The 24,439-nt window shown below is 41.4% G+C and overlaps 1 long non-coding RNA gene across 1 annotated transcript in view; it reads right to left on the minus strand.

Annotated features, from left to right (window-relative positions):
• The window catches only part of LOC111825959, a 59,534-nt gene extending 42,250 nt beyond the window's left edge, over positions 1–17,284 (minus strand). The window contains exon 1 of the long non-coding RNA XR_002829191.1: positions 17,201–17,284. This is a non-coding gene — a long non-coding RNA (uncharacterized LOC111825959). The remainder of the gene's footprint in view (positions 1–17,200) is intronic.
• Positions 17,285–24,439: the final 7,155 nt, after the last annotated feature.

Genomic DNA, 24,439 nt, shown 5'->3' on the forward strand with positions numbered 1-24,439 from the left:
AGCTAAGAATCTGCAACCCTTCAAACCTATCTGATGGACATCAATTTTTAGGGAAGGTTGAGTTCAGCATGGGGAGCGTTGGAAAGGGATACGTGCCCCGTTCGGCTCCCCAGTATTCATGTTCAGCTCCCATTGGAGCCGCCAGAAGAGCCTCACACTGGTCCACTCACCTTCACTAGAGTGTAGTTAAGAACCTCTCTCAGGGGTTTTAATTTGCCACTCCATCTTCTCCCAATGGGGCTGAGCTCAGGATCGCTTCCAAGCATGCAGTGCCTGGAGAGAATTCCACTAAACCCAGCTGGCCTCATTATTTGAAATTTCCAGTGGTATTTTGGCACCCTGGTAACTAAAAGTGTATTGGTTCTGCCCAGCAGATCACACCTTATTAAGGATTCTGACCACCATTTTGCGTGCACATACATACAGAGAAGCTTTAAATTGTATAAAAAATATATTTTAATCCCTTTGCTTGATTTAGGGCTGTTTATTGAAAGAAAAGTCATCAGTTTAAACTTCCTTAGATATCTTTTAAAAAAGACCTGGGTTTTCCAATCATCCCTCCCAGACTCTTGTAAATTCTAACCATATGAGAGGGTGGAGCTGTGTTTTTTAATGTGTTAAAGTAAACTAAATAGTACATGGGATTCACATGTACACCCCTTTTTATAGGGCTTGGAACATAACTTTACATTTATCTTGGCTTTTATGACATTGGTAGTCATGATGACGAGTCAAGGCCTAGTCCTTATGAATGCAGGCAACTCCTCCGTCCTCGTGTTGTTGCAACGGAAAAAATGAGAATCACTTTATTCCAGCCCACGTGATGAGACAGTTTGCAACATTACAGCACAGGGAAGTTCTGTGTTTATTATGTGTCCAGACTGTCAAGCAATCACTAATCAGAGATATGCACCAACAAGAGTCATTAATGAAAGTTAAATAGAATTCCCCACGAGATGGCTGCCTTTCTAGGAGACAGGTTATACAAGAGCTCTGTTAACCTAGCTGGGTGATCAAAACCAATACTTTGCCTTATTCAAGGGGGGTTTCCTGGGAAAAGTGGCTCCCAAGGCGAATTTTGCAGAATGTGTGAGTGATGTGATTTTATTTCTTAGAAACCTGATCTCTTGGTTTCAAGGAAACTCCCGAAATTGCTTGACTCAAAGGGTAATTCCCCAGTCTGTTCCCACCAGGGTTATATGCAGGAGGGAAACCACATGGCAAAGGGGAAATTGCTCGGGCTTAGAAAGTTAGAGTTCAAAGTCATATGATTCTAATCCAATCTCAGCTGATACTTAAGATATAGGACTCTACTTAATTTGTCCGAGTCTCAGTTTCCTTAACTATAAATGGGGATTGATAATGTAACCTACCTCCTAGGCAGATTCCAAACTATATATATATATAAAGTACCCAATGCCTAGGCAGATCATGGGGCACTGAAAAAGTGGTCACCAATATTAACGGCTACTGAGAGCAGGGTTAACTATAAAAAAATGGAACCAAGGATTTTGATACTGGCTGTTATCTCTGTATCTTAGGATATTTTCCCAATACTTATATGATTAACTTCTTACTTTTTTCATATTTTTGCTCAGATATAACCTTCTCAAAGAGGCCTACACTGACCATTCACTCACTATATTTAACAAAATAACCTATAGTGTTCCTCTCAACATTTTAGGGTCACCTAACATACTCTATAATTTTCTTATTTATTAGTTGTTGTTGTTGTTATTCTTTATTTTTTAAAATATATTTTTATTGATCTTTTTTTTAGAGTGAGGAAGGGAGAAGTATAGAGAGATAGAAACATCAATGAGAGAAACATCAATCTGCTGCCTCCTGCATGCCCCGCACTGGGGATTGAGCTGAGTCCACAATCCGGACATGTGCCCTGACTGGAAATGGAATTGTGACCTTCTGATTTACAGTCCAACACCAATCTCTGAGCCACACCAGCCAGGCTGTTGTTGTTGTTATTATTATTACTATCATTATCTGTTTCCCCATTAGAACATAAACCCATCAGGGGAGTTTTATCTGTTTTGCCTACTGATGTGTTTCCAGTACTTAGTGGATTCTTGATTTGTTAAATGAATGAAAGAAGAACTTTGCTTAGGTTTGTTTTGAATTTGAACGTTGGGTCCAAGAGGAGTAATGGTTTCTCACAGTACTCACTTATCAGGATAGAGTCAGGGCAGGTCTGAGGGCGCTGCTAAATGGGCACCCAGCACCAAGGCGAGTCATTTAACTGGCTCTAGCACAGGCAAGCTTGGCAGTGTGAGTGAGAGGAAGCTTTCCCGAGATAGGCTTAAGTATTCACAACATGCTCCCTCGCCTGGAATCCTTCACACATTATGCTCATCAAGCTGCACAAGGGAAAGATGTCTGAGCTTTCCATGGAACAGTAGGAAACCCTTGCTAAATCAACATCACCATCAGTGTCATGTCGATCAAGTCCACAATGTTCAATAGAAACCTGCTTTTTAAAAATTTGTGAACAGTCCCCACATCCGCTAACTATTCATGCCTTGTTCAAGCAGATGTGTCAACATCTAACCAAAATATCAATCAAATAGCAATGACTGGAATTTTAATCAACTACAGCAGTTCTCCAATAGAATGGAGAAGCTTCTATAGCAAAAAGGATGCTACAAAGATGATGATGCTCTTTAATCCTGACAGCAACAGGGTCGGGTGGATGCTAAAGATTTAGCAGTTACATCATAAATTCCACAAGAGCAAGGACCATGTTACCTGCACAGTGCCTGGCACCTAATAGGCACACAATACATATGTCTTGAATGAATGAATGAATGAATGAATGAACTTTGTTAACTCAATACATATTTTAAAGACCCTTCACGAAACCAAACTGACATCATTCAAAGACAAAGATTTTGCTCAACAGGATGAATGATACTTAGCAGCAATACACAGTATATGCAAAAAAGATCTGAGAGATAAGGGCCACTGTGCAATGAATTTGCTAAATAAGCTGATACCATCTGAGCCCAAGTTAACAATGAAGAGAAGCAATGTGTCCAGAGGATAAGAAATAATGGTACCCTTGCATTTTTAACCGGTCAGACCACACCTGGAAAAGAGTTGTCCAGATCTGGGTACATATTTGAAGAAAAATTCTGACTAATGTTCAGTAGCCCAGGAACTAAGTCTCAGAGGTAATAGTGGAAGGAATTGGGTGGTGAGAGAACATGTCTGTGATAGTCAACTAGAGCAAGAAGGGCAAGTGGGCAGCACTGGATCACCTCCATGTCACCTTAGCTGCCAGCCAGGTCACCCTCTGACATTCAAGAGGGCCCCACTGACCTCAGCACACCCACCAAGCTGACCATCACAGGTGCATGAGCAATGAACACTTATTTTACCCCCTGAGGTTTTGTGATGGTTTATTACATAGCTTAATTGCAACAATAGATAACTAACACAGAGAGACATTGTGGAAGGTTTATCGTGTATAAGAGGAAGCAACACAGTTTTATTTCCTTCAAAGATGAGAATAGAAGAGTTGATTTAAATCCTTAGCGGCTCTCAAGAAGAAAACGTGGGCTCTTAGGAAATTGGGTCTTTATAAAGACTGAAGCCATCCATTCAATGAACAGACTTGACTGAATTTGAGCTTGGAAACCAGCAAAGCCAACCACCCCATCACAGGTTGACCAGGCCCAGGCTGCTGAAACTAGCCTGTCCTGGCTTAACATTGGAGAGCTTGAGAACTCACCTGGGTCAGAGATGTTGTTATCTGCTTTGTTTTTTCATGTTCCCACATTCAGGTAATAGCATAGGATCTAGCACACAGTAGACATTCAGTAAATACTGTTAAACTAAAAATGAATGGAAGATGGCACGTCTGGACCCCAGTCCTTGAATCCAAGGGGTAAATTGTTAAAACTCAGTCTAAAAGCCACATAAATCTAACCAAATATTTAGAAAATATTTAGAAAATCTATTTTCCAAGCTCCTGAGGAAAGGAATGGAACTAATAAAGAAGAGGCTGAGTGTCTAGGGGACGTCGAATAGAGTAAACTGAATATTCTGTGGCACCAAACTCTAAAATATTCATGTTGATAATTTTTATAGATTAGTGAGAAGCAGCCTATGAGAAGAGGAAGCAAGAGTCAAGGAAAAGGCACTGATTCCAAGATTACAAGATTAGTAGATAAAGGTGTCAAGAGCAAGGCGATGGTATTGGGTTTGGGACTCCTGATTCCAGTCTTCTGGAACATTCTTCCTTTTGAGGGATCCTGATGCAGGCTTAGCAGATGCCATGTTTTAAAAATTAGTCCCCTTAGAAAGAAAGAACAGCTCTTCTTTTACAGACTCTTGACCCAGCTCATGAACACACAGAAAGGACTCTCTCTACTATAACAGGAATCAGCAAACTTTTTCTTAAAGGTTCATAATTTAAGACATACGTAGCCAAAGATATTACATAAATGAATGAGCATGGCAGTATTCCACTACACTTTTACTTATAGACATTGAAATTAAATTTTCATGTGTTTGAAATATTCTTCTTTTACTTTTTTTTAACCATTTAAAGATGTAACAACCATTCTTAGCTTGCAGGCCATGAAAAAAAGATAATGTGTTGTTTTTGGCCTCCAGGCCATAGTTTGCTGACCCTGGCTGTTTATGAATGAGCATGCCTACTGCTCAATGTGAGCAAAGCAGGCTGCCCCAGAAAACTCCAGTAGTGACCATTTTTGATTGAATAAGAGCAACTTTTAATTTCATGATACAACTGCATAAAGAAAAGCAAATCTTATGAGGATCACTTTGTCCCAAGCAACTCCTTTAGGACATTTCAAGGATCAAGCACTGTTTTGCATGGTTTCTAATAAGTTTGGAAATTAAGGTAAATATAAATATCCATGTTTATAAACATTCAACTGAACTCATGAACTCTGCAGACAGTGTGGAGGAATGAAAGACATATATTCCTATATTCCTCTCCACTACCCCATCATCTCCCCTCCCCCCCCCCCCACAACACAGGCCATCTCTATCCTTAGGTAATTATACAACTGAACTGACAATGACTTTAGAATTGTACTTCCCATCTTCCTATCATGGAGGCAGAATGATAGAATACGCTAAGTTTTTGGAATCAGAGCATTAGCCTCCTATATCGAGACTTATAAAAGAAAAAAATTATATGTAGATGTTAAAAATAGCCTTATTCCTCAAAAGAAATGAATATAACTATGTCCCATAGAAGAGAAAATCTTTATAATTAATCATGTTTTTCTTTTTGCTGTGGCTGTCAGAAACTCAGAATCAAGTTTGTTCTCTCATTATAAAAATTAAACAAGATATTTATCCTTTGATTATACTGATACTTTCCATGGTCAATACTATTGTTCCCCAATGATATGTTTAGTTTTCCTCAGGAACAGAATAAACCATGTTGACAATACATTCATATCAAGATAAACCAAATGAAGCATTCTTTTAAATGTCCTCTTTTTCAAGACTGTCTTCTACTTCCCCATATGTTTCTGTTCTTCATCTGGTTATTAGTTTTTTTGTTGCCATGGCATTTAATATTTATGCAAACAATAAAAAGCAAAGTAACAATTTTTGTCTACTTCCTGTCCACTTTTAGTTAGGATTTCAGGCTGAGTGGTGAGTGATTGATTCCAACTTGATGTACCCAGAGGTAGTGAGATGGGATGGCATTGGGCCGTTTACTCCATGTCACTTATAAAGTAGAAGACTTTTTTTTTTACTGCTTAGGAGAGTAAAATGAGGTAAAGATATCAAATTATTTTTCCTTATTTCAGTCAACAGGCATTAACTGAGCACCTACTATATGTTGGACATACTAGTACAATAAAAATTAACCAATTAGATTCTATATGAAATTTTGTTCTTACCTTCCTATGAATAGGCAATAAATTTTAAATAGCAGAATGAAGAATAGAGGACAATAGTAATTAGAACTGCATTGAGGATGTAGAGGTGAAGCCTATTGTAATTTGGATACGTGGTGAAGTTTTATTAATTCAGATAGCATTATTTGGAATCTAAGACAAATCAGTCAGGAGCTATATTAAAGTGCAATATCTCACTAAATCAAAAGAATCTGTTTGTAAATAAATAATGTGTTGGTTACAAAGTGATTTGTACCTGACTTTTCAAGTAAATCTGGCCACTAGATTATGTGCTTAAAAAATGTATATGCTTAAAAGCCTCTATTTTAGGTGCTTAAAAATATATAAAACAAAAGTATCCTTTTATTTTGTTTTGTTGTTAACCCTTACCCAAGGACATTGTTTCCATTGGTTTTTAGAAAGAGTGGAAGGGAGGGAGGGAGGAAGGGAGGAAAAGAGAGAGAGAGAGAGAGAGAGAGAGAGAGAGAGAGAGAGAGAGAGGTGGAAGAGACACATTGCTTGGTTGCCTCCTGCATGCACCCTGACCAGGGCCGGGGATCGAACCTGCAACCCAAGTATGTACACTTGACCTTGACCAGGAATTGAACCTACAACCCTTCTGTGTGCAGACCAACACTCTAACCACTGAGCATACTGGCCAGGGCCAAAAGTATCCTTCTTTTAAAAACTAGCATAACTTAGCTTTTCACTAATCACCCAGGTGCCTATTAGAGTCGTGAGGAATCTGCTCTGGCCATGGAATGTGGTGGTTAAGAGCCAGGCTTGAGCTTGAAGCCAGCTGTCACACACCAGCTGGGTTACTTTGGCCAACCGTTTAATTTCCCTGTGCTTAGCTCCTTCATTTATAAAATGAGGGTATCATATCCTTCCTAGTGTAGTTATAGGAAGAAAAAGAGAAAAATAAAGTGCCTGAGAATATTGAATAATAAAATGACTAAGGGCATTAGACTCCTGGATTCAAATTCCAGCTCCATCCATCACTCACCTTGAGCATCCACCTAACATCCCTTTGCCTCAGTTTCCTCATCTATAAAAGGAGGGTGCTAGTTGCTTCTACCTTGTTGGGTTACTGTGGGCAGTAAATAATACATGTAAAGTGCTTAGAATACAATGAGCACTAATGTTAACTTATCAGCAGAATGTCTGGCATATTGTAGGTACCATATAAGCAGGCGTTAATATTAACAGAATGGGACAAATGGGAAGAAATAGGGACCATAAGCCTTCACAGGTAGAAAGGTCTTAGGACTCATTCTGCCCTATCTTTCATTTGACAGATGGGAAAACGAAGGACTAAAGCAACAGTCCTGTCCAAAGTCTCTCAGCTCAGGACAGAGCCTGAACAGCAACCCTTTGGAGCTCTAGTCCACTGTCCTTGGCCTGAAACCACACACACTGAGTCTTCCTGCCTCAGGTGATGGGATTGTAATGGAAACCAGTTATTTCATCTCTGTTCTCCAAAGGGAAAAAAACTGGTCGGGAATCTGTTGGGGGGGGGGGGGGTAAGAACAAAGTGAGAGCAGCCATTGGCAGAGAGACAAGATTAAATACTCTTCCTCGATATGGGATGTATCTGGAAGGCATCAGGATTTGATTTTTGGTGAAACAAGCCAAGGATGTATAGATGAAAAATATAACTATGAGAAATAAGAATGGCTTTGGGGAATTGTAGACTGATCAGTTACACTTCTGGATAGGGCCTGTTGATGGAATCATTAATCATACAAACAAAAACAACCTGATTATTTAAGTAAGAGAAAATTTACGAAGAGACTCATTTAGTAAGGCAGAAGGCAAAGAAGTGCTTTTGGATGAGCTTCTCATTAAAATGCATTTTCAAAACTGAGTTGAGTGATGGGGTGATCATTGCTATAAATACTTTAAAGGAAGAGACTATTCAGAGCATTTAGCTCAACGCTGTTATTTACAACAAGGAAGAGAAACAGAAAGAGCAAGTGGCTTGCTCAACGTGACTTGATTAGTTTAGAGCAGCGGTTCTCAACCTGAGGGTCGTGACCCCTTTGGGGGTCGAACAACCCTTTCACAGGGGTCACCTAAGACCATCGGAAAACACATATATAATTACATATTGTTTTTGTGATTAATCACTATGCTTTAACTATGTTCAATTTGTAACAATGAAATTGGGGGTCACCACAACATGAGGAACTGTATTAAAGGGTCGCAGCATTGGGAAGGTTGAGAACCACTGGTTTAGAGCATCATGGATAGGTTTATGGCTTAAAGCTGAAGCCTTAAAAAAGAGTAGAGGTAAACAGAAGCATAATGAATGAACATCACTGCAGAAGTCGCCACCACCATTTGCTGAGAGCTTATCAGATGCCAGACAACACACTAAGTTGAACCATATACTCTAGTCCTCACACATGAGTGAGGTAGGTACTGTTATTATACCATTTTACAGTCGATGAAACAGAAGTTTCAGGAAGGATGTGAGTGACATTACCACTTGCATCAGCACCATTACCATTGCCACCTTTTCCTGAGCCCATACCATGCACCAAGTATACACAGTAGTTGCTTTACCTGCATTAGCTTATCTAGTTCTTACAATAACATTCTTATGAGGTCAGTACTACAGTTAACCCTCATTTTACAGATGAGAAAGCTAAAGCATAAGGTTAAAGAACTGGCCTAAGGTCACTTAGCTGGGAAGTGGCTAAGCCAGGAGATGAACCTGGGTCTCTGTCCTTAACATCTTCAAGAATAATAGGAAGGAAAAAGTGCAAAGAAAAATTCCACTTGCAAATCTTTGATTCTTCCAGTAGAAAAGACCCAAGCTGATAGGGAGATATAAATACAGTGAAGGTCTTTTTATATATTTTATTTTTAGTTTTTAAATTGATGTTAGAGAGAGAGGAAAGGAGGGAGGGTGGGAGGGAGGGAGGGAGGAAGGGTGGGAGAGAGGGAGGAAGGGAAGGAGAGGGAGAGAGAGAGAGAGAGAGAGAGAGAGAGATCAATTGATTGCCTCCCATACACACCCTGAACCCACAACCTCGGTAGGTGCCCTGACCTGGAATTGAACCTGCAACCTTTCAGTGTATGGGACGCCTGAGCCACAGGGGCCAAAGCTAGAGCGAAGATCTTAAGGAGTTCTTAAAAAATGGGTGGAGGGGAAACCCTTGGCATTTCTGTGGCTAACATGAAACAGTTGAACTACAGGAAGAATGAGGCTGACCCAGGAGAGCAATTTTTGCTCCAACTATACTAAAGCTCACTACTACTTTAGTGCCATAATCTGTCACAGGAAAGGCAATACCTTCACTGCCAGGAATGCTGTGTTAAGTGGAACAGTAAATCAGGCAAGAAAAGAGTGTGCTGCAAGTGCCTAAAAGACCTAGGGGGGGTTTTTTTTGTTTGTTTGTTTTTGTTTTTTTTAAAAAAACCATTAAATAAGGAGGGTTAAAGTGAAAATGAAGAAAGTTGGGAAATAAAAACAATCAAAACATTGATTTGATTTTATAGGCAAACAAGTATAACAGAACAACATAAACCATGCCTCCCAGGGATTTTTATTTTTATTTAGAAAAACAGAGATGGGCGAGGTCTTCTTTCTACTCTACAGAGAAGGCAGTCTTCTATGCACTGATAACAATCTATCACCAAACGTGTGCTTGGAAATCTACTGACAAAGTCTGGGAAATCTTGGTGAATGCCAAGCAAGAATCATTTCTTATTCCTTGTAAAGCACTCAGTTCATGGTTAATACTTCATGTTGGCAAATTTAACCAACATAACAGTTGAGCCATCTAAACTATGGCCAAAGAGATCAATCACATAACTTGTATGCATATAAAGCATAACCAATGGGCACAGACAATAGGGAGGTGACAGCTTGGGCTGGGGGCAGGGGCAGGCTGGGAGAGGACAATGGGGGGAAAAGGGGACATATGTAATACTTTCAACAATAAAGAATTTAAAAAATACATAAATAAACAAAATATACTTATTTGCCATTTGAAGAAATTTAAATGCCAAATAAGTATGAAATGAAGTGGATATTCTTGATTGAATGCATTAGTTTGTCTTCAAACTGCCTAAGTACATAAGCTCTGTGTTTATTTAACTTTTTGTGATGTCAACCCCGTGACTTTTTAAATGAATATTTTCTGTTCAACCATAAGAGACTATCACTCATTTATTAATTGACCATAAGAAACTATCGCCATTTCATAAAACACAGTGCTGCCCAACACCCCACCACTCAAAGTGCAAGGGTTTCTTTTCAGGAATATAAATGAGTAAAGGAGCTGTTGAATTAGTCTAGGGATGGAAAGTCAGAGCTATTAGTCAAGGTCAGTGTTGAGTTTAGAGCCAGATGACATGGGAGCTGCCCAATCACTCTTGCTATGACTTTCTTAGCAAAGCTCTTTGTTTTCCATTCCTGCCCCTCACTTTCCACAGTAACTTTCCCCTAACACTGACAAACAGGAAAAAAACCACTCAAGTTCTTTCTTACATAATATGTTTGTATTACTTTTTTGAGTGTGGGAGATCCAGAACTCAAAGAGCCTGATGCTTTTTATCAATTCCACTGAACGTCAAGGGCAGGAAATAAAAATATTTTTCTCTTCCGACTCAAATACAATACCCCTTTGTGAAGTTGCTAAGAAGCTAGAAATAGCAAATCTGGGAAAAATTTCAGGTGAGAGATATGCATCAAAATACTTCATTTTTCTAAAAATATCTCTAAGTTGGTTTCCACATTCCAACTCGCCTCACACTGCAATTCTGGATGATGAACAAGATCTGTTTCACCTTATGTTGGCAGAAACTCTGAGGTTATATGAGGGGGTAAAATAACCTGTCCTGTGACTATAATAAAAGTCCCCATAGGCATTTGCTAGTTCAGAGCAGCTGTTTGCAAGATGCAAACAAGAAAGACAGAAGAGGGAAAAGAGACCCATTCAAATCAGTGCGTATTTGTTACCTGGCAACTAGAGTTTGATCAAGGACCCAAGGGGTAACTTAGGCAAGTTGGAGAGTCCCACAAGGCTAACTTAACCCGTGACAGCAAAGCTTGCATAAACCTGATCAGCTGCCTCAGCACACAGACACAATCTCCCCTAGAAAGCACAGCCATCCTAATGGCAGTTGTGCTGATCTCGTATCCAGAGAAGAACCTGGTGGCAATAGGAGATGTGTGTGGTCCAGGGTAGGCTCCAACGTTCCAGGCCCAAAGCAGGGGAGACACATGAGAAAAGCTAAAAAGAGAAGAGAGGCTTGGCCTTGGGGAACAGGGTGAACGCAACGGAATAACTAGGTAAGCACTTGGCACCCAGCAGCACCTGTGCTCCCCTCTCCTCTGTGGGCTTCTCCCTGCCACCCCAGTCTCCCCATCCCAGCTGCTCCCCTCATCAGGAGCACTAAGTTTCATTCAAGTCCTGCCAAGGAAAACTTTGCAAGGTTAAGAACACAAAAGGCTTCAGATATCTTGCTACTAAGGTTCCTTTTTTGCAAGTTTCAGTACACACACACACACACACACACACACACACACACACCCAAGAAAATTCACTTTTAGTCAAAGGGTTCAAGAATGTTGACAGTCTTTGAAGGAGTCACCATGTTCTTAAACTCTTTCAACAGCTCTATTTGTTCTCAAAGGGGTCATAGGTTTATTTAATAGCAGTTTATCTTTCAGCTGGCCCATGTCAAGCCCAAGCATAACACAGAAAGCATCCAGCATAATCATGGGTTTGAGCTGAGGAGGCTGGACGGGCACTGGTGGGGAGTCAGAGATACAAGACCAAGAGATCACTAAGTTATTTGCTGTAGGATAGCATGTCTATAGGTAAAAAGGTTGAATTCCAGATAAAAATATAGAAGTAAATATCTGGAGAGGGAATATTTCCACAGCAGTCCTGTCTACGTGTCCCCATTCTAAAAACAAAAAAAAAAAAGCACAATTAGGGTTTGTGAAACCACAGGGCAAGTGACCATTCACTTAAGGCACAGCAACATCTTTCCAGCAAGTGACAAAAACCTACCACAAAATAAACACATACCACATGCTTTCTGTAAACACATGACACAGAAACGCCTTTGTTTTTTCATCAGAAACCTGGCCAAGATGTGAGGACCCCAGCGAGGAGCACTGCTCTGGGGCTCAGAGGCCTGCGGGGAACTGATTCCTGGACAGAAAAATTAAGGTGGTGGCAATATTCCTTCATATGTTCTCCAATGAACCGTGCTCACAATGCAGACAGATGACCACAAGGAAACATTCAGTTCATTGGACAGTATGCTAGCCATGATGCCTGTGCTCAGAGAAAAATAAAGCTTTAATTTGGGACAGAATGAACCAGAAGTATACTTTTCATAGATAGCAAACCTGGCCTGCTGTCTTGCTTGAATAAATTTCATGAAAAAAATTCAACTTTCTTAAATACAAGTTCTTTTAGGGACAAAACACTGTCTATTCAGTAGCTCAAAGATGTCCCTAGTACCACACTCAAACCTATTCCATATATTTCAGTTTTTATATTTAAATCTATAAACATAGGTTAAAATATTTCTATTAAAATACATACAAATATACCACGTGTATATTTGTAGTAAACACTTTAGCCGAGTTAGACATCCTGTCTTAAGGACAACAGTTGCCTTAGGGACAATGCTGGATCCACCAACAAAATCAACAGCTGCATTTCTTAGACACAGTTCCATCACAAATCACAAATTTCTCTTCACAAATCACACATTTTATCTTCCGTTGAACCAACATATTAGTTGTCAAAAAACATGACAATGGTACCAAAGGTAGCCAGTTCATTAGTTCTTGAAAATCAACTGATCCCTTCACCATTATATTTGGTAGTCAGTTTTGCCAGCATCAAAAAGCATTCATTGAAAAGCATTTCTAAAAAGATAAATTATTTAGCAATAATGTGAGGAATATTATATTATCTTTGAGTGCTTTTTTCAGGAAGTTGGAGTTAATTCATATAGGCACCTACAGTAAGTTCTCTCCCACTGCAGTGATTAAGGTAGTCCTCTGACTGAAGACAACACCTAGGTCAGGTTTGTCCACAGCATAATAGAATGCAAGCTACTGTGATGGGATGGATTTCTAGATACAACTGTGGCAATTGACATGCAATACAAATATTTGTTTTATGGAAATGGAAGAAGAGAGAAACAGGGAAAATAGGTCACCTTTATACATACACATATCCAAGAATTTCCTAAGCCTGTCCATAGTCCTAAAAGCAAAATGTAGCAGCAGCAGCCTCGATCAACATCAATACATTGGGAACATCTAAGGCTGGTTAGTTATTCTGGGAGTGAAGAAAAATCGAAACAGAAATGAGGAAGATGAAATGGGAGTCCACCAAAAAAGACTCCAAGCGGATTCAGGGCTCGGGTGAAAATCCCAGGATGCTAATCAGAGGAAACTCGATGCAGTCAGAAGTCCACCCCAGCAAAGAGAGGCCAAGCAGAAGCCAGCAAACCCAGACCAATTCCTGGCCGCTGCTCCGACAACACTATGGCTGAGATCAGGTTTTCCTATGTCACTCCTGGGATCAGCCCTGGGAAGGGCAAGGAAACCTCAGTGACTTTTCAAATTGTATCCTTTATGGTATTTACAGGGACCTGGCCAACAACAGTCAGGGGGCTGTTTACCAAAGTCATTCTCCAGCACCACCCACAGAAATCACTGCCAAAGCTGACATGAGAATTAAACAGAAGGACCCGAGCGCAGCCATGTAAAACATGCCCCAGTCATTCCGTAAGCTCTGTTTCTTCACAGATGGCTGCCGTGGAAGAAATGACTGCTTACAGAAAACAGAGCCCCAGGAATCCAATCCAACCACTGGGAGAAGAGTAGAATAAAAATGTATTAATTATTCCATCCCGCAATTCACACGGGTGACTTCACAGGGTCTTGGCTAGAAGACATCTCAGGACAGAACTGCCACTCAGAAACAGATCTGGCACAGGTGAGGAATGGTGGGAAGGGCATGTACAGGTCACTGCTGAAGTTCTCCAAAGACAAAAAGGATTCACCAAATTAAAATATCAGCATGTTCTACAGACCAGCACAACTGATGAAGATCAGTAGCTCACATACATCCTTGTATTTTCAAGAGATGTGAGGTCTGGGCTCTGAAAAGGATCAAACAGAAGCCCACTTGCATGGCAGTACCAGGAGCTGAAAAGAGAGGAAGACCTCAAAAAAAAAAAATCCAGCCTTCTTCAATCTACAGTCTCAGAGTTGGGCTTGGGAACTCTTAGTATCTAATGGCTCTTATGTCATACTAGTGACCCAGTGCACGGATTTGTGCACATTGAAAGGAAATTAATTAGAAGGTGGCTGGTGGGGTGGGGAGGGACTGGGCGAGAAGGGCTGGACACACCCTGGAGCCAACCTCCTGCGGTCCCTCCCCAGCATCTGTGGAATGAGCAGGGTCCCTCCAGCAGGTGAGGTCCCTTGGCCTGGCCTGAAGGGATCCGACTGAAACTGGCTCTCCGACATCCCCAGAGGGGCCCTGGAGTGGGAGAGGGCACTCTGCAAAGTTTCTGTCATACAGGGTGTGGAACACAAACGCAAGTGTGCAGTAAACCAGATTTGTGGCCGACAGTGTCCCAGAAACAACATAACCCGTGGCCGAAGGTGGAATCGTATGGCCCCATGAAGAATTGGGCTCCCCCCTCTTTGGTTTTGGGGTGCATCACCCGAGAACCACCGCTGCCAAGTCACTGCAGCTCGGCAGCTCCTGCGTTGAGTCTCTGCCCCCTGGTGATCAGTGCGCATCATAGTGACCAGTCGGATGGTCGGCCACTTAGCATATGAGCCTTTTATGTATATAGATCATTATAACAACTGCTTTGGTTCTCTCATTCTCTTACTCCTTGACCATGCTCCTTTGTGTTTCAGAGGTTGATTATACTCATTCCTGCTTTGACTACCCCTCCAGTTTCATGGGTCAATCCAATGCCCATGTCTGCATATCTCTCACTGCCTTTATAGTGCTGTAGAGTTGTGTGCCACCACATACTCTCCCTACTTCCTCATCCCTCATTCACTCAGTCCATTAAAATGATGATCATGACTGTTTGTTTTAACACTAAATACACAATGTGTAGTTTAGTGCCTGGCATGAAGTAGGAGCTCAATAACCATTTTTTGAGAGATTGGAATAATCTTCCCCCCACTAAATTCCATCTTATTCTTTTACTCTCAAATTATTTTCTCCACTGAACAAAGGAAGGGTTGTAAATCATCGGAATCATGAAACCTGAAAGACAGGGTCAAATCTCAAAAATCCCAAATTCATCCCAAAAACCAATCCTCCCTTCCTCTCTCCCCTCCTCTGCTACCTTTCTCCTCCTCCTCCTTTTCCTCCTCTTCATCGCTTGAACCACATTACTGGGAAAATTCCAGGCTCTTTACCTATAATAACTAATTTACTCTCCATGAAAACCATATAAGGTAGTTTCTATATTATTCCCACTTTACAGATGAGGAAATAGAAGCCTCAAATGATTGGGTGACTTTCCAAAGAGCACCCCGCTAAGAAGTTGCAAATCCAGGATTTGAACCCAGGCCACCTGACTCCGCAATGCCAGCTCCTAACCCCCACAGAACACTTCCTCCTGCAGGATAACGCTTAAAATGATTAACTGGGGACTATGAGGAACGGTATCCTGCCAAAATATTTACCAAGTGCTTATTATATAGCAGATGCCATGAACACTGCTCTTATATATTTAACATTCCTGTTGCTTTCCTAGTTGCTATTGCCGTATCTACCAAACAGTAAGCATGCTGAATGTTAGACAAGGAAATTCAGTAAAAATGCTTCTCCTCCTTATCTTTATCTTTTAAATTTCCTTATAGAAATCAATCACCACTCCTCTCAGCATTCCATGGGACTCTAGCAAGAAAGAGGCAGCAGGAATATGCAGCAGCCTGGACTGGCATAGAGAGGCCCCAGTGGAACCAGGGAAATGGATAAAATGGTGTCTGGAAGTCCCTCTCTGCTCTACTGTTAGATGGAGAAGGTGCACTGGCGACTTGTCTGTGCCTTGCTTAACAGTCGAAAAGGCCAGCCATAGGGAGAGTGGTATGTTCTTGCCCCTTCTTCCCACCCTTGTAAAGATCTTGAGCTCTGGTCACCATTCACCCTCTATACACCTTACACTCTGTCAGGAGAGCACAATGGCACGCACCCCCAGGCAGAATTCCTGAGTAAAAGGCAGGCGGCTGAAGGGTGCAGCCTCTGATTTGACCTTCACTTTGCGCAGAACCCACCCGTGCAGAACAATCCCCTTCTCCGGGGGCTGCGGATCAGCCCCGCTGGGGACAACCTGGAGGGAGGTTTCAGATGCCTGAGACACCACGGTTTATGCAGCACCATGAAGGAAATAGCAATCGCTCAGTGAGGGAATAAAAACGAGGAGTTGGCTGAATAAAGGTGATAAAAATAGATTTTCCGACTCTAGGAAGATGAATCATTTTGCCATGGGGATTTGCGAGGCTCTGTTTCAGCTTGGTGTTCAGCCTCATAAATTTGACTCGGGAAAATTTCCTTCCCCTCGATCACCAGCGTCGAGAAGCGTTTAGCATTTGGACAGGTCTGACGGGGCTTTATTACAGAATTGCCCAGAAATAACCTCCATCCCCTCCCCGGCCTGCAGTAAATACTGACTTTGAAGGACAAGGTGAAGCAGGCTACGCGGGGAGGTGCAGCCCTTGAACCCAGATTCACGGCCTCCTCCTTCCCGCCCCAGTTTTCTTCCTCAATTCTTTGCCTCCTCATTTTAAGAAATTAGGATTTTGTATTTGTTTGTTTTGTTAGAAAGCACAGGAGGCGGTGGAAACAAAAGCAGACGGAGGGGGGCTCGGGTGAAACAGTACCTGAGATGCATGCAGTCACGTTTCCCCGTGATGCGTGAACTGCTGAGGAGCAGAGGACTGTGGGAATAATTCACAGCCTTCTTGAAAATCCTCTTTCTTTCGACTAAGCCAATGTGTCTGTGTGGCTTCCATGACAGCCCCTCCCCCCCCCCCCCGCCCAATAACACAATGCTTTCCTTCAAGAATAAAAAAAAGAATAATAAAAGCAGCAGGTAGTAGGCATATCAGGGGACAAGGTGAAAGCCATAGAAAAACAGTTTCAAGATGGTTTTAGCCATACCATGAGTGTATAAAAAGTAACTTTTCGCTTTAATCAGGTGTTAAAATCTAAATCACTTCCTTCCCGAATGGACACCTATAAGCGTGTATTTTTTCCGTGATGGATGTGACTTACCCCCGCACGTCCTCAGAGTCCACATTCAACTCCAGCGTCCCCACACCGGCAGCCAGTGGGGTGGGGCATCTCTCCTGGTGAGCTCCCAGAGGCAGCCCCCCCGCACAGCCGCTGGGACCTTCCCTTAGCAAAGCAGTCCTCAGCGCAGCAGCAGCAACCGCTGCTCTGCCCAGGAGCCGGCTGCAGCAGCCAGAAGTGCTAAAGTGCTGATGCAGTGGAAGGAAACGAGCTGGAAGAGAGTGTGATTGCCACACCTATTGGGGAGGGAGGCGGAGAGTTCTGCTCCCTCTGAGGAGGGGGAAAGAATCCCCAAGAGGGAGAGATGACCGAGAGCAATTCTGCAGGAGAGATTTGTGCCAGCTCCTGGCGTGTGGTAGGCACCCAATACTACTGGGAAATCTGGGTCTGGAATAGGCCCCCAGTAGGATCTGAGGGACAAGAGTTCAAGCCCCACCTCTGGAACAAAGTTGCTGCATGACCCCAGGCAAGTTACTGCCTTCTGGGGCCCAAGTTTCCTCGTTTGTAAAACGATGAATCTCTAAATAGCTTCTAGTTCTGAAATTCTAAAGCCATCATAATAATCATGAACAAATAAATAATGAGAGTAGCTACAATTGGTGGGAAACATACTATGTACTGTCCACCATATTAGGCATTTTACATATAGTATCTCATTTAATCCACCCTACTGAGATGAGGTTTATCCTGTTTTATAGATGAGGACACTGGTGAACTACCTCCATGAATCCTCATGAAAATAAAGGATCGTCATATCAAATTCAGTGTTCTGAATTAAAGTGGAGGCATTTCCTCTTTGTGCCTGAAATTGAGATGACATCTGAGAATGGAATCTCAGCACGGTGGGGTGATTAATGTGTTTACAATCCTCCGCCAGTTTAATTCTGAGGTCCTAGTATTTATGGTTATGACCGTTCATGCTACTGCAAAACCCATTTCCCACCTGTTGTTTTTTTATTAAACCTCCCTAAAGGACATGAAATATTTCTTTGTGCAGATTCTAAAAATGGGGATCCTGAAATATGTGTGCAGAAACCCCGTGGCCGGATTTACCGTTTGGAATTTCCAAAAACTATAAAACACAGTGTTTACAACCAATTCATCATTTATAAAAGTTCATTAGATTGATGTGCCTCAGGACTCACTGGCATCCTGCCATTTATTGATACCAATACATCAACTGGTAGGCTGACATTTAATATTTATTAATAACCTCTGTTTCTTCGCCTAGTTTATAGTTCCCTTGCATTATGGCTCTATTTTGTCTTTATCTGTAATCATTCTATTTTTAAGTAATTTCTTTAATTTCAGAATAGTTTTTAGATTTACAGAAAATTGCAGATAGTGCAGGGAGTTCTAGTATAACTTCCCTGCATTTTACATTACTGTGGTACATTTATCACAATGAATGAACAAGCACTGGTGTGCCACTATTGACTAAATTCCGTGTTTCATTGGGATTTCATTCATTTTTCCCTAATGCACTTTTTCTGTTCCAAGATCCCTTCCAGGATATGGCATTATATGGACTTCCCTTGTTTCTCAGACTTTCCTTGGTTTTGATGACCTCGATGGTTTTTGGGAGCACTGCTCAGGTATTTTGTATCACAATTTGGATTTTTCTGATTATTTTCCTCCTGGTTAGACCAGCATTCTGGGTTTTGGGGAGGAAGACCACTAAGGTGAAGTACTATTCTCATAACATTATATCAATGATCCTTTAACACACACACACACACACACACACACACACACACACACACGTGAAAATTATTTACGTAAAATCAAAACTTTAAACTGAATAAATTTAAATTTTATAAAAGATAAATTAAATGCCAAACAATTTACTCAGGAAATACAGTATTTTATATTGTGGAGAGAATGAGAGAGCAAAACTAATATTTGCACCTATTGAGATGAGGGGAGACCTAAATTCTAGCAGGAAGCCAGTTAATTATTGGAGAGCAGGGGAGGTGTTTAGCAAGTGCTTTTGAAATGCTTGCCAAGACAAATATCCTAGAGCAACCATCTCAGATTATGGCACATTTTAAGGGAAGTGCTGCTTCATCCTGGTCTTACCCATTCATAAAATGCTTTCTGGTATTAGAGGAAAATTGTTCCCATTGCCAAACAAGAGAATCTTTACAACCTTGGGCTTGGAGCACATGCTAAAAATCAGTTCCACAGAAATGTCTTCTTTAGGTGACCATGAAAAAGAAAGACATAAGACTTAGAGTGAAATATGTATTTCCTGCTATTATGTATATTTTTCCTCACAGTTCCTAATTGAAGGGCTGTTCCCAAGGGGAAAAAGCGAGGAACTGATGTAATGTCACAAACTCTGTTGAATGTTGTTCAATGAAAGATAAGGGAGAACAAGTCATTTCTTTCTTCAAAGAATGTTTCCCCTTCCCTGAGACAGGAAGGAACAAAAGCTAGAAAAAAAAGGTTTTACAGCACTGCTATATATAACCTCCCACCTCTGCAGAGACGCAAAATAATTATGGAAACAAGCTTGGAAAAATAATTTGTGGTCCATGAAGAGGATATTAGCCTTCAGCTAGCAGGTCTAGGCATTCATAACACATGTGAATAAGAGTTTAAGTGCTTGGCTGGCTTACCCACTGAATTGTGTCTCCCCCACCCCTGCTCCCCACAACTAATATGTTGAAGTCAGAACCCCCAGTGACTCAGAAATGTGACTGTATTGAAGAAAGGATCTTTAAAGAGGTCATTTTGTTAAATGGGGTCATTAGAGTGGGCCCTAATCCAATATGATTGGTGTCCTTCTAAGAAGAGGAGATTACCACACAGACACACACACAGAGGGCAGACACAGGAGGAGATGGCCATCGGCAAGCCAAGGAGAGAGGCCGCAGAAGAAAGCAACCTTGCCCACACCTTGATGTCAGACGTCTAGCCTCCAGAATGGGAAGAAAATAAATTTCTGTTGCTTAAACCACCCAATCCTTAATACTTTCTCATGGCAGCCCTAGAAAACTAATGCACTTCCCTAGTACAGACAGGGAAGTATCAGGAATATAAAGAAAGGCTAGAGGATATGAGATTAGTTGAATATTATATCTCAATGAATTGTCATTATATAAAGATCTAAGTCCTTATCTGTCATGATTTTCATGTTTAAGTGCAACTGCCAATGACTCCTCCTGTGGTCTCAAGCTCCTTTGTCACCCTTCCATTCCCATCACCCACCACCCCATCTCTGCCAAGGTAGATCGAACACTCCAAAGATAACCTCTTTAAATTGGGAGGTGGAGCTTCAAAGATTGTGGTTATAGAAAAAGAAATAATGTGTCCTCATTTTTACTTAAGAATAAGGATTTAACTTCAAAATAATCCACACATTAACTTACTCCAATTTTTATAACATTTTCCCTGAGTTCCAAACCAACATTTCCATTGTCTGCCAGACATCTGTACATGAATATCTCTTAAATATATCCAAAAGAGAATTCATCTTTTCTCTTGGAATCCATTTCTCATCCCCTGCTCCCATGATTCCTATTAATGGCATCACTATCCTCCAAGTTGTTCAAGTCTAAAATGTAGGTGTCATCTTCCTAAGATGATCATATTTCATTAATTTTACAATGCACACTTTTTTTACCTCTGAAATCAAAATGCATCTTTCCATTGCTGATGTCATCACTTAATTGACAGCTTTATTTTTCATTAGTTATAATTCAAAAAATGGTGTCTTCTAATTGATGGCATATTATATTCAGTGAAAAAGATAGAGTCATAAATCCTGTCTCCTCATCTCTATTTCCACAGCTTGTACCAAGGTTTAAGTGTTCATCATCTCTTATTTGGACTATTTGCTTGCTAATTGACGTTTGCTGGTCCCTTCCCACAATCTGCTTTCCATATGGCCACCAGAGTTATCTGAAACACAAGATTGCTTTGTTTTCAGAGGCTCTTACTGCAGACAAAATGAGTCCAAATGCCCCCAGATGGCATTTCTGGTCTCAACCTTCAATTCCTGCTCCACTTTCCAGAGCATTGATTTCTCTCAGGGACTCTGGGGCTCCTGCTGCATCCATATGCAAATAATAGTCACTCCCAGACCGGACCCAGGTTCTGGTGGCTCAGAGCCGTTCCAATTCCATCCCTTGAGGCTAGAATATCCTTCCCCCAACTCCAATGGTTGTCACCACTTCTGCCAAGATTTCAATCTCATAGAAATCTCTTCCTTGCATATTATATTTCATTAACATTTCACAGTCTGACATTATTTGACCTTATTTGTACATTTATCTCCTAGAAGTGATCCCAGAAAGGCAGGAATTGTGTCTTGAGTCATAAGTAGATTGTCACTTGGAAAGCAAGAGAGGACAGATGGTCTCTTTTTGGTGCATATGTGCAGAAGACAATGGGAAACAGAGATTTGTTTCAGGCAAAATAGGTGGTCCAAGGGAAATTGTGCTATCTTAAAAGTCCTATGACTATAAGGGACACATTTTCAGGACAATAAGAAATCTATGCCCCGATTTCTCCATAGATTAACATAACCATTTCATTCACTGTGGTAGGCAGCCTCTGCATAGGTCTCAGGGATCCCTTCCTCCTGTTCAGGTCTGTGTGTAATCTCTACCCCTTAAGTGTGGGCTGGACCTAGTGACTTGCTTTTAGTTAATAGAATAGGCAGAAGTGATGAAATCAGCTTATAAAGGACTGTGACTGCCACCATGTTTGTTCTCTCTCTCTCTCTCTCTCTCTCGTTCTGGCTTGCTCACTCCGATGAAGCAAGCTGCACACCACGAGCTGGTGTATGTGAACAGGCCCACATGGCAAGGACTTGAAGGTGACTTTGGCCAACATCCTGCAAGGAACTGAATCCTGCCACTACCCACATGAGTGAACCCTGCCACTACCCACATGAGTGAACTCAAAATCAGATCCTTTCCAAATCAAGTCTTGAAATGAGACAGGGACCCGGTTAAGTCATGCCCAGATTCTCAACCCACAGGAACTATGAGATCATAAGTGTTGTTTTCAGCCACTCAGTTTTGGGGTAATTTGTTATACAGCAATCACTGGCTAAATAAGAAAATTAGAAGGCAGCTAATAAACACAGGAGGTATGGGAAGGACAAAAACCTCTAATTGAGTCTTCCCAAGTACTCAAAATGCTGTACCAGGTGAATCATTTACTGGTTTGACACAGCATCTCAGTGAATACCCTAAGCCAGACTGCTACAGTGCGCATCAGATGCCCCTTTAACCTGCCCAACTCTCCGGAGAATGGCTCTCACCAACTGACACACTTTTACCTTTGTATTCATTATTTGGCCAAGATATAATGACCATAATGGTTTCAGTCCTAAATGAACTACAATCCTGGTTCCTAAGAGTGATACATGCATAAGCAAATCCCAATCCTGCCCCTTATTTTTGGAAAGCTGTGTCCTGAGAGACAGTAAAGGCATAGCAAAAACTACATCACAGGGCAACTGGAAAGATAGGAAGGATAATCAGGTACTGCACCTGGCACATAGTAGGAATTTAATATATCATGGTCATCATCATGGTAACTTAGTGGTGGCAACACCTCTGCCTCCCTCCCGGCCTCAAACAATAACATTAACCAGAAGAGAAACGAAGGCAGAGAACAGAACTTGGGACCCGCTTCTTCTGAGAGAGCCTGTAAGGTAAACTGTTGAAGGAAAGGTAAATGCCCTAGAAATTTTAAAGGAAGTTGTAGAATATTAACCTAAAGCATAAGACAGTGATAAGGATGTGCTCCAATCTCCTGTTAGGATTTGCATGAAACCACTTCTCAGCAGGTAGACTCCCCAAACACCCGGACCCAAATGTACTGCGTTGTCTCTCCCTAGAAGGACAAAGTTTGCGTAGAGGCTTTTCACTCCCGCTACTCAGTTTTCAACAGCTTCCTATGTTTACCTTGTATCCAAACAATCTATTTTATCTTTTCATAATGTGGAAATCTCTGCCTTTTCATCATTTCCCCTCCTCTGAGCTCCCTCAAACAAGGAGGCATCAGCTGTGCTGGGATCGGTCTCCTAAAATAAAGCAGATGGCTTTCGAAAGCTTCCTCAAAGCCTGCAGAGTTTATAACAACTTACATTTTTTTTTTAATCCATTTCAGGAAGCCCGTCTCTAAAACGATTTGAAATCTTATCTTTTGATTAAAGAAAAATACATCCCTTTTCTAAAGAAGTTCTTGAGTGGGTTAGAGTAACTAAGTAGTAGGATAATTCTACCAGATACATTCCTGCTCTATCCTGCTGAACCTCAGCTAGAGTCAAATTTCCAGCATCCATCAGGAGAGGGGAGGCCTTCACAGAGCTCGCAAAGACATTTGGAAGGTATTGGCCAAAAGGAAGAAAAAAAGTGATGGACTAAAAAGTGAGTCTGTTTCCCCTTCTTTCTCACACATGTTCTATTGTCAACTGGGAGCAACACGACCAAGGACAAGGGTGGCTGGGGCTTTGGAGCCATCTCAGCTTTTACGATTTCTGTGATCTTGGGCAAATAGTTCCTGTTTACGGACCCACATGTCCTCATCTGTAAAGTGAATACATGTAAGATGCCATTCTAGTTGTAAAATTCATGGATTCACATGCAAGATCAAGCAAAAATTAATGAGAGCCCTAGGAAGGTTCAGCCCCATGACAGAATCCCCAAATATCATCTATTTCCAAGTAGACTTAACACGTGTGCACACACAAACACACTCGCGCACACATGTACAGAAAATGGCTGCTACAATTAAAATCTGGGCAAAAGAAAGCTTAATTTCAAAATTCCTATTGTAAGGAAGGATTTCAGACATTTGTGTTTCTTGCACAAAGTCTAACGTTTCTGGAATGAAACAGAATGTAGCCTGATCTCTGATGACCATTAAATAGAGTTTCAGGATGTGGCTGATGGTGCAATACGAAGGAACTGGCAGACTAAAGGGCAGCGTTCTTTAGAGTCTTTGGTATGCCAAAACCTAAATTTGAGGTCTTTCTCTCTGGCAAAAGCTAAGAGTATCACTAACACCTAAAGAAGAATGTGACCATCTGCAGGCAGTCACCGCGCGGCTTCATATGTCAGCAATCGTTACAGAAGAAACACAGACCCGGATCCAGGGTCTTTGCATTCTTGCCAGGAAATGATTTTCAACTACTTTGTTTTAACACCTTCACCCCTGAATTCTTTGTAACCACAGCTCAACTCAGGGGCTAAAATACAC

This window comes from Myotis lucifugus, unplaced genomic scaffold (genome assembly GCF_000147115.1).
Source record: "Myotis lucifugus unplaced genomic scaffold, Myoluc2.0 scaffold_48, whole genome shotgun sequence".
In the NCBI taxonomy this organism is placed as follows: domain Eukaryota; kingdom Metazoa; phylum Chordata; class Mammalia; order Chiroptera; family Vespertilionidae; genus Myotis; species Myotis lucifugus.